Source organism: Nicotiana tabacum, chromosome 1, assembly GCF_000715075.1.
Source record: "Nicotiana tabacum cultivar K326 chromosome 1, ASM71507v2, whole genome shotgun sequence".
Classification (NCBI taxonomy): domain Eukaryota; kingdom Viridiplantae; phylum Streptophyta; class Magnoliopsida; order Solanales; family Solanaceae; genus Nicotiana; species Nicotiana tabacum.
The window spans coordinates 41,112,868-41,126,702 of record NC_134080.1 but is presented as its reverse complement, the minus strand read 5'-3'; the positions used below and the strand labels follow the sequence as shown (position 1 = coordinate 41,126,702).

Here is a 13,835-nt window from a genome sequence, read left to right as displayed (position 1 = left end):
TATACTTATATATATAATGCTTCTCTTTGAGACTGTTATCCATATCGTATGATGCATGACTGCCTAACTGATCAATGGTAACTGCCCGACCCGTCGTAGCACGGTGGTAAATGCATGACTGCCCCACTGATCGTAGCTCAGTGGTAAATATGTAACTACCCAACCGGCCGTAGCTCGGTGGTAAATGCATGACTGCCCAACCGGTGGTAAATAATGATACATAACTGCCTAACCGGTGGTAACTGTCCTACCGGTCGTAGCACGGTGGTAAATGCATGACTGCCCGATCGGCCGTAGCACGATGGTAAATGAATATGCATGAAGATGTATGTATCACTATATTATAAACATTAATATCTTTATCATATACCTCAATAGAGACTAAGGAACATGCTTAGACATGCTTGAATATCATTTTACAAGATTGAATAACATTGACATCCTTAACTGCTAAGAGTAGAACCACTATGGAATAGCATTACATTTACGTATAGTTACTTAGATCATGTCAAAAAAAGGAAGGATTTGTCTTAACATACATGAGCTGGTTCTCTGAATAATCCCTCTAACACACGGCAATCGCGACAAAACACATGACGACAAGATCGGAGTAGGAAACAATTCGTATGATATTCTTGAGAAAGATTGAACCGTACTCCCTTAAAATCGCAATTCTCACGTTGCTAAGCATTGTAAGGAATCATATAAATCCTTGAATTCCATCTGTTACTTTGTAGTCTCGTATGAATTTGATGAAGTAACTCACGTTGACATCTAACTTGCTTTGTAAAGGATTCACATGAAATCATATTTGAGAATCCCACCAATCTAACTTATTTAATATTATAGGGTCATATTGTAGGATTCATAAAGCTTTTTATTATTTTGTAGAGACACAAAATGAATTAGAATGGTTTTTAAGTCTTTAGGTGTGGGCCCCACTTCTTTGGGATAGCTAAGCCACTAAACACCCTAACTTTGCCACCTTGAAATATGAATTAAGAGTCACTTTAGCCAAGACTCCTTGGGCTGCCACGTTTGGGGTTCAAGAGCTTATCCAAAATATCTTAATTACTTAATTAATCCTCCACTAAAAATTCATAATTATTCAATTATTCACATAATTAAAAATTATCTCAAATTACTTAAAATACTACTCAATTTTAACACATTTTATACATCTTATTATCATGGTCATGTGGTACCATATAAAATCAATACATACACTATTATTTCATTAAAACATCCATGTAAAAATACATATATTTTCTCAACTTATAATTTTTCTAATCTCATATAAAGAGTACAAATTTTTGTACGCTTAATTCTTAAAATGGTAAAATGATAACCTTCTTTTCTTGTGAGAAAAAAGTTTCTATCTTTACAATAAAGAAAATCTCATAAACTTTCTCATATTATACGTATAATTTAAAGCATATTCGGAAGTAGTATAATAAAATCATATTTTTCAAACTTTTTACAAAAATATTCCACTCAAAATACCATATCAAATGTATATAACAGTATCAAGGTTGTTAAACTTACGGGATCTTACAATAATATAGTCACAAATCCTCTATAATCTCATGAATGGTCTTAACCCCTTCAAGCTCTTATGGATTATTATGACTCATCCTAATATTAAAATATGGGATATAACAGTAATTATAGATCCTGTTACAACCCATATTTTTGTACGGGAAAGTACGTCGTAAGTCCGTTGATGCAAGCTCAGAAATGAGATCCTCTTGGAAAGTATATAAAGTGATTTAATGGTGTTACATCCCATTTTTTTCTTGCAAGCCTTTGAGAGTTAATATTCAAGGATAAATATTTACAAGGGTACATGTTGTTACACCCCGTACTTCAGATGTTACTATCATTATAGGATTATCTAATGCAAACTCAAAAAGGATGAAATCCTTCTACAAGGACAAGAAAGGTTTGCCGAAGTGTTATGCAAGTTAAGATAAATATGAGACTTGTTAATCATGATTTAAATGAGTTTAAAGCCATGATATGACTATATATGATGTTTGTATATGGAGTATAAAGTTTGAGAAAAATTGGATTTAAGTTGCGAAAAAACCGACTAAGGATTTGTCTTGTAATGAAGCTTTTTGAGTAATAAATTTCGTGTGCTATATGAGATCTTTTTGGGACATATTATATATCAAATTGAAGGTCTTGGAATTTAATTTCCAACGCTCTTAACCGTTTGCTCATACGACACCCGGATAAAAAGTTATAAGTATTGGAAGACGAGCCAATTATAGGGTGCCAAGTAGCACCTTTTGACTTTTCAACAAAATGGAGATTATCTCCTTTATCTCATCTCTTTCTGCATATTTCCAGAGAGCACGACCAAATAATACCCCTAACATCACCCTTAAGGTCTCTACAAGGGTTTCAAATAATACCATCATCCCGGGCACGAAATCACGAAGCAATAACACAAGAACGATCCCCATGACGTAAGTATTGCTATATAACCTTTCTTTTTCTTTATAGTTTGAGTGTTGGAAGGTATTTAATAGTTAAGAAAATTCTTAATTTCTGGTTTTAAGCTCTTAAATATCAACTAAGGTTGATTAATTCATTTCAAAATATTTAGAACTCACGGGAAGGTGATCGGAAGCCGTGAGTTCGAGTTATTTGATTTGTAATGGACTGTTTTGTGGGCTATTTCGTGTAGCTTTTGGGCTGTATCTTTTGCTGATATTTAATGGAGTTTTTGGAGGATAAATGGTTTGAAGAAATACCACATATTTGTGAAATAATGGATTAGTCATTCTTTGTAATATTTTCGGGGTGTTGGACACTACTATAGTCGTTGTTTTTGGTATGAATTGATTGGGGTGTGTTGGGCTGTTGTAAGCTAAATATAATATAGATTTCGACTTGCAACTACTGTAGGAGGCAATTATATTGTGTTCCAACAAGTGCTTAAGGTTATATTGACATCGGTTGAGTTAAATGGATGAACTAGACATGAACTAGTGAATAAAGTTGCTAATTAAGAATAATTGGAGTTGTGGATCATTTTCTTTGTTATGGATATATGGTATAAGGTTGGAATTATTGATGAATGACTTCATTATCATGTTAATGATACTATTAATTTAAAGTAAAAAGTCTATAAGGGATGATAAAGGATATACGAATTCCAATTGGAGCTTGTCGCTCGTCGTAAAATAGTTATGACTTGTTGTAGTTTTATGGTGTCTTGTTATTGATAATTGGTATTGATGGATTTCTCTGGTAATTGTTGTTGGTATATGGTATTGGAGGAGGCTCTTGTTACTGGGGAGATGCTGCCCAAATTTATATAAATGAGCTACAAGTTTAAGTTGCAAACTTAGCCTTTATTCAACACTAATTTTGAATCTCCTTATGCAATGGTAGATTGAGTTGAGTTGTTTGAAGAGTTGCTTAAGATGTATTAAGGAGTCACCATGGTTAAGGTATGTTAATGCACTTCCCTCTTTCTTTTGGCATGATCTAAAGTGAAATGAATACACTATTTCGTAACAGATCTACTCCTAGAAACTAAGGTTGCCCATGTTGTTCTTTCCTTATAAAGTTATTCTAAGCAAGTATGTATGATCCTTGAATCCTATAGAAGCTCATATTGATGGTATGATGTCCATAATGTTAATCGAAGGTGCAACGACCTTAAGTCACTCCAAAAGGTTTAGAACGTGATTCCATGAGTTTAGCATGCATTATATATAATATCTATTTTACTCTACCGAGCCGCACTATAGTAGGTCGGGTACGATATATATTGTGTAACCACTGATCAGTTGGATTTACCGAGCTCCACGTGGCCGGGTACGATTCTACCGAGCCTTATGATGACCGGGTACGTTTTTACCGAGTCCTCTTTGAGGCTGGGTACGATATGATGATGATGATGATGCCTACAGACGCGTATATTTTTAAAAGTTTATGTATATATATGTATTACGCATTTCATGTCAGCAGCTCACAGAGGCACGCAGATGTTACAGGTTGTATCTCCTCTATCTCTCTTTATATTACTATTCTTGTTTATGCTTTCTTGCTTTACATACTCGGTACTTTATTGGTACCGACGTCCCTTTGCCTGGGGACGCTGCGTTTCATGCCTGCAGGTCCCAATTGATAGGTTGACATTCCTCCTAGTAGGCTATCAGCTCAGCGGAGGTGTTGGTGCACTCCACTTGCTTCGGAGTTGCCTATTTGGTCAGTATGCTTTAGATATATATTGATTGACATGGTGGAGCCCTGTCTCGACCTTTATGATTTTATGTACTCTTAGAGGCTTGTAGACATATGTTATGTATATGAAAATCATATGGCCTTATCGGCCTATGTTCAGTGTATGAGTTATCACTTTGGTTTTATAGGCACGTATGTCACATGTATAAGTTTTCATGTCATGTCAGGTCGTCCAATATTTAGTATTCCCTTATATTTTATTTCTGTTATCTCATGACGACCTTTCTAGGCTATTTGCCCATGATATTATGATATGACAGATACGTTATGTTGGTACTCGGTTAAGTAAGGTATCGGGTGCCCGTCACTGCCCATTGGTTTGGGTCGTGACAGAAGTGGTATCAGAGCAGTTCTGTCCTAGGAAGTCTACAAGCCGTGTCTAGTAGAGTCTTGTTTATAGGTGTGTTGTGCACCACACTTATAAGCATGAGGCTACGGGGCATATAGGATTGTCACTCTTTCTTCTTGTTCTAGATCGTGTGCTAGATCTCTGTTATAAGAATTCAAACTCCTAAATTTTGTTTTATTCATAATACAGTGATACTTACATCCAGAAAGATAGTTGGTAAGAGGTTGAATTTTGATGCGAAAGAGTTGAGTCAGAGGAACTCGATTTTGCATCATGCTTATGATGACTAAATATGAGGTCTTCAGCAGATCATATGTGTATTTAGATGTGTAAAGCTCTTGATAAGGATCCCTAAGACAAGAATATCTATCCACTCGTATGGTAAAAAGGAATAAGAGAATCGGAAAGTAGACACAAGTTTCACCAAGTAAAACAAGCAAGATGCTGAAGGGTACGAGGTACCTAGTTAATGAAGATTATCAGTATTTACAATTCAGGCAGAGAAATGTAAGTATTGGTGTTACCTTCAATATTATGGAGATATATACAATTGGCCAAACCCATCTGAGTTATGCCATATGGGAGCTAACAAATATAGTTTAAGAGAAGAATGTGATATCAAGATTCAGTTCGGGTTTGAGTAACCCAAAGATTATGGATGGATTGTTATCATTAACTAATGTTTCCGAAAGATGGTGCAAATGTGGTAATAGATCTCCTTATGAGATACCCAAATGGTGAACTCTAGAGTAGTACAATCAAATATAAATACTGGAATATTCAGAAATTTCAGAAGATAGGCAGTGGGATCCTAAAAGGGACAAATATTTACCTTAGTATGACTCTAGCCCTAAGTAAAAACAAAATAGGAGAATGTTAGGCATTCCAAAGAGCCAGTAAGATGAAGCTAGGGGAGCAAAAAGGGAAAGAACTTTTTGTTGGAATTTTCAGAATAAAGTGATAGACAAAAAGTATTATCCGGAGAATAAGAAGAGAGTAAATGAAGCATTATGAGTAAGATGTGATATATGGGTGATAACAGTAAATCAAAATATGACACGATGATAGAGTCTATAGTCAAGTGAAGGAAAATACAAGAGGTGATAGTCCTTGAGGCAATAAAAGAGTATAAACCATAAAGTCATATCCTTATTTCGAGAAGTGAGTTGGTGACTTCAGCGTGATTACAAGGAGGAAAGGTTAGACCCCAGAGTAATAAAAATCAGTATGGGCTGGTGAACAAGATAAACTGAACATGAATTAGGGACTGAAGGATTTTATAATGGTTGATATCATGAGAATTTCAGAGATAGCATTCCGACAATAATAGAATGGACAACAAAATAATAACATTTAAGGTTCATTCAGGAAGATGCTTCCCAAAGCAAGCACGTGGAGCAGAGTTAAGCCTAAGGGAGTAAGTGTGCCAGTTACACTAAGTGTCACCCTTATGCATAATAAATTCAATTATCCCCGGTATAGAGAGGTTACCGTAAGGCGAGTAAGATGTTAGTGAAGATGTGAAAAAAATGACAAAATGAAGAGGTAACTATGGAATAGTAAATGAGGAATGCGGCAAAAGGGTGAAAGGAATGAGATTGCATCTATTCAGATCCTATAGATATGATATGACTCCAGAACATTATGCAAGCATGATACCGGAGAGAAGCGGTAAGGGTTGCACACCCGATGATTGATAAAGAAGTACAAATGAACACTTGATACATAAGGAGTCAGTGTGAGAGGTAACTTAAGACAAAGTAATTAACTAAAGAGAGATTACACAGAATATAGATATGAGAATGGACCAAAGAGTAGTTTGTAGTTGATTTAGGAAGAGCCAAGTTATGGCTATACAAGAGGTTATAAGCAAATCAGCAGATCATGCAAGATAAACGTAGTGAATCATAATCTAGCAAATTCAGTCTCACAGATATGATGTCGTAACCTTGAGAAATGTTCAGATAGGAGTTGGAGTATTTAAAAGTATTGTATAAGTGTTACGGAAATAATGGAGAGCGCCACTAAGGAGATAATCAAAATCTGAGTTTAGAATTAACACAACGAGTACAAGGGCACGAAGGTATGTAACTAAGGATGTTTGTAGGCGAGTAAGAATATCGAAAATTCCTTCGGGTATATAGTATAAAAAGATCGTAACTTTACAAGATCCAAAAGGTCTCCTTAAGTACTACAAAGAAATACTAGCTGAGGAAATAAGGAAGAAGGCTTCAACTTAAGCATAATGACATAAAGAAGATATGGTTGGGTAACAACAGTCCCACTACAACATTGTATGCACTCAATACGAAAGTGGCACCTATCGTGACTAATGAACGGGAAGTCAAAAGTGATATTTGAGATCAAATGAGTTATAGGAAATTCAAGTATTGATGGGAAATAAAATAAGCCAAGTATTCATGCAACAAGTGGCAAAACGACCAGGAAAAGTGATTGCTTACATTTAAAGAACGCTGAGAAGGCACGAAAGGAATTATTCAATCAATGATCCAGAGTTAATTACGTTGTGAATGCACTTAAGACTTCAGAGTTATATCCATGCAGCATATATGTTGACATTCATACAGCTATAGGAGACTCTAGTATAAGTTAAAAGAAAGAATTAAGTCCACGCACCTATAAAGGCTTGAATTGTTAAAAGATTATCTCATGGATGCTACATAGAGTCCATGAAGGGCTAATGTAATAGCTAATACCATAAGCTGAAGATTGGAAGATAGCCTAAGCTTAATTAAAGGCTGATAAGGAAGAGGAAGCTCGAAAGTTACATCACGAGTCCGATTGTTAGACCCAGATGATTATAGAAATCGTGACTCAAACCATAGCAGGAATACTTTTAATAGTAGAGGTATAAAAGAGATAGTACAACAATCATATTCTATAAAAGCTCTACGATAAATCAATTAGAAGAGTACCATCCTCATAAGACGTTAATGCGAAGCTCCCACCAGATTGTGTATGCACCAGGGTTGCAAGTATTATAGTAGAGCTTTAAGGTATGGATGTGAATTCCACTAATGTAGAAGGGAGGTTATGAAATTGATAGAATATACGGTGCGAGATTTAAAGGTAAGTATGGTAAATATGAGTGAGAAGATGGCAATAATAGGCAAGGTCTCAGGATTAAACCCGTCAAAACAAGAGGTCTGATGATTTCCATGAGCTATAGAAAGCTCGGTACACTTTGAATGAACTTAGAGGAGTATAAGAACATGAGCAATTAGAAGAGATGGAATACTGCCCTGGTAGTAGAATAAGGGTGTAATTGTGATTGTTAAGAGAATAACGTTTGGGCCTTCGATTGAGTAATGATTTAAAGAAAAGAGATTTTATGGATGGCACGGTATTAGAATGCCCCCATAAGATTAATACGTTGGGATGTTATGAAAATGCAGTTATTGAAGTATAGTATCATCCCTAAGTGCATCAAGAATATCACTTCAGATGTTCCTTGATGAGATGCGAGCCTTAGTGACAATGTATTACATCCGAGGCGATGGTTGGAGTTAGTGAAAGACTATGACGTTTATACTTTATATCATCCAGGGAAAGAGAATGTAGTAGTCAACGCCCTCAATCGTAGATCTATGTTTAGCCTATTATATTTAAAGGTATAGAAGAGTGAGATAGCTTGCGAGCTTCATCTGCCAGCTAATCTTGGAATTCGATTACTAGATGCAGGTGGTACCAAAGTTACTACTTAGGACATGGAAACCCCATCTTTAGTAACTGAAGTGAAGGAATGCCAGTATGAAGATCATGTGCTAGATCATTAAAGAGATACAACCCCTCAAAAGGAGAAAACACTATTTGAGATTACAGGAGATGGAGTCCTCAGATATCAAGGTCGATTATATGTTCCTAATGTGGCAGGGTGAGATGGAGTACTAAGATATTGAGGTCGATTATATGTTCCTAATGTGGCAGGGTTGCGCCGGCAGGTTATGGGACAAGCAATGAGAAAGTAACCTATAGTTGTGTAGCACACCTCGGTAATAATACCAAGGCTATAGAACGAATTATAGCAATAGTCGTACATTCAGCAAAGTACCAAGCGAAGAGCTTAAGTATACCTATATATGCCTAGAGGGACATCATGTCTTAGTTCTATATATGTATTCACAATGTGAAGCCAAGAGATTGGCAAAAAGCTGGAGGAAAAAAGAGAAGAGTCGTGCATAAAAGGACATAGTCATATAGGACTCATTATAGAAGGTAGTCGAAGTTACGAGATTGGAAGAACTCCGGCCATAAGTCGCGATGTGAGAATAGGCCTAAAAGGGGGAATGCCCTAGTTTTTGGATTTCTTCATAGAACAATTTCCTAGATGGCAAAAGACAATATTAAAGTATTCATAAGAGCCATATGGTATGATAATGAGAAGCGCATCAGTCAACATTCGAGGACGAATGTTCTAAAGGGGGGAATAATGTTACAACCCATATTTTTGTACGGGAAAGTACGTCGTAAGTCCGTTGATGTAAGCTCAGAAATGAGATCCTCTTGGAAAGTATATAAAGTGATTTAATGGTGTTACATCCCATTTTTTTCTTGCAAGCCTTTGAGAGTTAATATTCAAGGATAAATATTTACAAGGGTACATGTTGTTACACCCCGTACTTCAGATGTTACTATCATTATAGGATTATCTAATGCAAACTCAAAAAGGATGAAATCCTTCTACAAGGACAAGAAAGGTTTGCCGAAGTGTTATGCAAGTTAAGATAAATATGAGACTTGTTAATCATGATTTAAATGAGTTTAAAGCCATGATATGACTATATATGATGTTTGTATATGGAGTATAAAGTTTGAGAAAAATTGGATTTAAGTTGCGAAAAAACCGACTAAGGATTTGTCTTGTAATGAAGCTTTTTGAGTAATAAATTTCGTGTGCTATATGAGATCTTTTTGGGACATATTATATATCAAATTGAAGGTCTTGGAATTTAATTTCCAACGCTCTTAACCGTTTGCTCATACGACACCCGGATAAAAAGTTATAAGTATTGGAAGACGAGCCAATTATAGGGTGCCAAGTAGCACCTTTTGACTTTTCAACAAAATGGAGATTATCTCCTTTATCTCATCTCTTTCTGCATATTTCCAGAGAGCACGACCAAATAATACCCCTAACATCACCCTTAAGGTCTCTACAAGGGTTTCAAATAATACCATCATCCCGGGCACGAAATCACGAAGCAATAACACAAGAACGATCCCCATGACGTAAGTATTGCTATATAACCTTTCTTTTTCTTTATAGTTTGAGTGTTGGAAGGTATTTAATAGTTAAGAAAATTCTTAATTTCTGGTTTTAAGCTCTTAAATATCAACTAAGGTTGATTAATTCATTTCATAATATTTAGAACTCACGGGAAGGTGATCGGAAGCCGTGAGTTCGAGTTATTTGATTTGTAATGGACTGTTTTGTGGGCTATTTCGTGTAGCTTTTGGGCTGTATCTTTTGCTGATATTTAATGGAGTTTTTGGAGGATAAATGGTTTGAAGAAATACCACATATTTGTGAAATAATGGATTAGTCATTCTTTGTAATATTTTCGGGGTGTTGGACACTACTATAGTCGTTGTTTTTGGTATGAATTGATTGGGGTGTGTTGGGCTGTTGTAAGCTAAATATAATATAGATTTCGACTTGCAACTACTGTAGGAGGCAATTATATTGTGTTCCAACAAGTGCTTAAGGTTATATTGACATCGGTTGAGTTAAATGGATGAACTAGACATGAACTAGTGAATAAAGTTGCTAATTAAGAATAATTGGAGTTGTGGATCATTTTCTTTGTTATGGATATATGGTATAAGGTTGGAATTATTGATGAATGACTTCATTATCATGTTAATGATACTATTAATTTAAAGTAAAAAGTCTATAAGGGATGATAAAGGATATACGAATTCCAATTGGAGCTTGTCGCTCGTCGTAAAATAGTTATGACTTGTTGTAGTTTTATGGTGTCTTGTTATTGATAATTGGTATTGATGGATTTCTCTGGTAATTGTTGTTGGTATATGGTATTGGAGGAGGCTCTTGTTACTGGGGAGATGCTGCCCAAATTTATATAAATGAGCTACAAGTTTAAGTTGCAAACTTAGCCTTTATTCAACACTAATTTTGAATCTCCTTATGCAATGGTAGATTGAGTTGAGTTGTTTGAAGAGTTGCTTAAGATGTATTAAGGACTCACCATGGTTAAGGTATGTTAAGGCACTTCCCTCTTTCTTTTGGCATGATCTAAAGTGAAATGAATACACTATTTCGTAACAGATCTACTCCTAGAAACTAAGGTTGCCCATGTTGTTCTTTCCTTATAAAGTTATTCTAAGCAAGTATGTATGATCCTTGAATCCTATAGAAGCTCATATTGATGGTATGATGTCCATAATGTTAATCGAAGGTGCAACGACCTTAAGTCACTCCAAAAGGTTTAGAACGTGATTCCATGAGTTTAGCATGCATTATATATAATATCTATTTTACTCTACCGAGCCGCACTATAGTAGGTCGGGTACGATATATATTGTGTAACCACTGATCAGTTGGATTTACCGAGCTCCACGTGGCCGGGTACGATTCTACCGAGCCTTATGATGACCGGGTACGTTTTTACCGAGTCCTCTTTGAGGCTGGGTACGATATGATGATGATGATGATGCCTACAGACGCGTATATTTTTAAAAGTTTATGTATATATATGTATTACGCATTTCATGTCAGCAGCTCACAGAGGCACGCAGATGTTACAGGTTGTATCTCCTCTATCTCTCTTTATATTACTATTCTTGTTTATGCTTTCTTGCTTTACATACTCGGTACTTTATTGGTACTGACGTCCCTTTTGCCTGGGGACGCTGCGTTTCATGCCTGCAGGTCCCAATTGATAGGTTGACATTCCTCCTAGTAGGCTATCAGCTCAGCGGAGGTGTTGGTGCACTCCACTTGCTTCGGAGTTGCCTATTTGGTCAGTATGCTTTAGATATATATTGATTGACATGGTGGAGCCCTGTCTCGACCTTTATGATTTTATGTACTCTTAGAGGCTTGTAGACATATGTTATGTATATGAAAATCATATGGCCTTATCGGCCTATGTTCAGTGTATGAGTTATCACTTTGGTTTTATAGGCACGTATGTCACATGTATAAGTTTTCATGTCATGTCAGGTCGTCCAATATTTAGTATTCCCTTATATTTTATTTCTGTTATCTCATGACGACCTTTCTAGGCTATTTGCCCATGATATTATGATATGACAGATACGTTATGTTGGTACTCGGTTAAGTAAGGTATCGGGTGCCCGTCACTGCCCATTGGTTTGGGTCGTGACAGATCCGATGTGACTTGTTGCTATTGTTCTATCATTTATCTCTATCTCAATTGTTGGTGTGTTGCTCATACGTCCTACTTGATTAACTTGCAAATACTATGCCTATTCCTTGCTTTTATAATTACACTCATGTAGTATCTATTCTATTGCACTTTAATACAAGCCTTCCACCATACTAACCATTCATGCCTCTACTTGTTAACTTTTAAAGATCATGTGTCCTTTCTTATTTGTTATGCTTGTACCTAGGCCTCCACCGTACTAGTTAGCTGAAGTTGATATTCTGTATTTTCCTAATTGATGTCATTACTTATATGCCTTCTGCTTAGTCTATTTCTCTTGCCCACATATATATCCTCGTTCATTATTATTATTTGAGTATTTCCTACTTTATAATTCATGTTATCGGTTGGTATTGTTATACATATATTGGGTGAGGATGAGATAAAAGCACGAAGGGTGTTGCCGTGCAATTGACTTAATATCTGAGTACATTCCTCATGTTATGAAAGTTATGAAGTGACTGTCGTGGTTTATTGGTTTCATTCTAAGGAAAGAATTGGTCGAGGTATTGGAAGATCTAAATTGTGATCTCTGCTAGCACTCAGTTACTGTTTTCCGTATTTGTTTCATGTATTCTTCTCTGTTATATCGTGGTATAGTTCTATTGCCGATTTACGGTGCATGATTTATTAATGAGTATTTTTTAACTAAAAAACCTCATCACTACTTCGACGAGGTTAGACAAGATACTTACTGTATACATAGGGTCGCTTGTACTCATACTACACTTATGCACCTTGCATGCAGATTTTGGTTTTGAGCAGAGCTGCTGGTAATGTCGAGAGATGATTTCAGATATAGCTGTCACTTGTCCTTGGTAGCTTAGATCTTACTAATCTGTTATATAAATTTCAAACATGTCATGTAATTATTTGTATCAGCTTTGTAAATTCCAAATTTTAGATGTTCATAATTTGTACTACCAGTTCTTGGGTCAATTTGTAAATATTCATAAAATTCTTCACTATATTTCCTATAATCTCATTTGAATTGTATTTTCTGTTAGTTGGCTTACCTAGAGGATCGAGTTAGGTGTCATCACGTCTAGTGGTTTTTGGGTCGTGACAAGAGGACATCAACCACATCTTCTTTGATGGTCCCAATGCCAAAGTTTTCTAGATTAACCTGGCTAAGGCCATCACCAATAGCCAGAAACTCCCCCAAAATGCTTTCACAATGCAAAAATGGGAGGATACTTGGCAAAGACTTCAGCATATCCCCTTCAATGCATGTATTGACTGGAAAATAATGCTCCCATTTTGTTTCTGGGTCATCTGGAAAACCAAAAACACTAATATGCCTGAAAAAAGAAAGAACCACATCTCTATCCATCAAGCAATTGCTATGGCAGTTGAATACTGCCACGTAGCTGCTAGGCAGAAGTCACTCCCTGTAAGAGTTACTCAATACCTCAAATGGCAGCCACTAGAGGTTAGGATAAAGCTTAACATTGATGGACCTTTTTGTGCTTCAACTAGGCAAGGGGGTATAACAGGTGTCTTTAGGAACAATAGAGGGGACTGGTTTATGGGCTAGCTACATGAAATATTTAACTAACACATCCCCTATTACAACGGAGCTTCAAGCTCTTTGGCAAGGGTTAAGAATTGTTATTGATCATATGTTATCTCTAATTGTAATTGATACTGACTCCACTAAGGTAATAAACATGATAAAAATGGCAATTTGACTCACAACCCCATAATCTATGATTGCAGGTCAATGATGGAGCAGCTGGGGAATCCAGCCATATGGCATAGCTACAAGGAGCAGAACCAAGTGGCGGACC

The 13,835-nt window shown here is 36.2% G+C and overlaps 1 long non-coding RNA gene across 3 annotated transcripts; it reads left to right on the top strand.

The window, feature by feature from the left end:
- The first annotated feature begins 1,737 nt into the window (after positions 1–1,737).
- LOC142179541 (uncharacterized) lies at positions 1,738–13,011 on the top strand. Of its 3 annotated transcripts, XR_012708012.1 has the most exons (6): positions 1,738–2,474; positions 3,406–3,464; positions 4,137–4,227; positions 10,794–10,852; positions 11,526–11,616; positions 12,794–13,011. It is a non-coding gene; the product is annotated as an uncharacterized LOC142179541 (long non-coding RNA). The 3 variants fall into 3 exon arrangements; XR_012708010.1 differs by having other exon boundaries at positions 10,794–11,616; XR_012708011.1 differs by lacking the exons at positions 1,738–2,474; positions 3,406–3,464; positions 4,137–4,227 and adding an exon at positions 4,238–9,862 and having other exon boundaries at positions 10,794–11,616.
- The last annotated feature ends 824 nt before the right edge of the window (positions 13,012–13,835 follow it).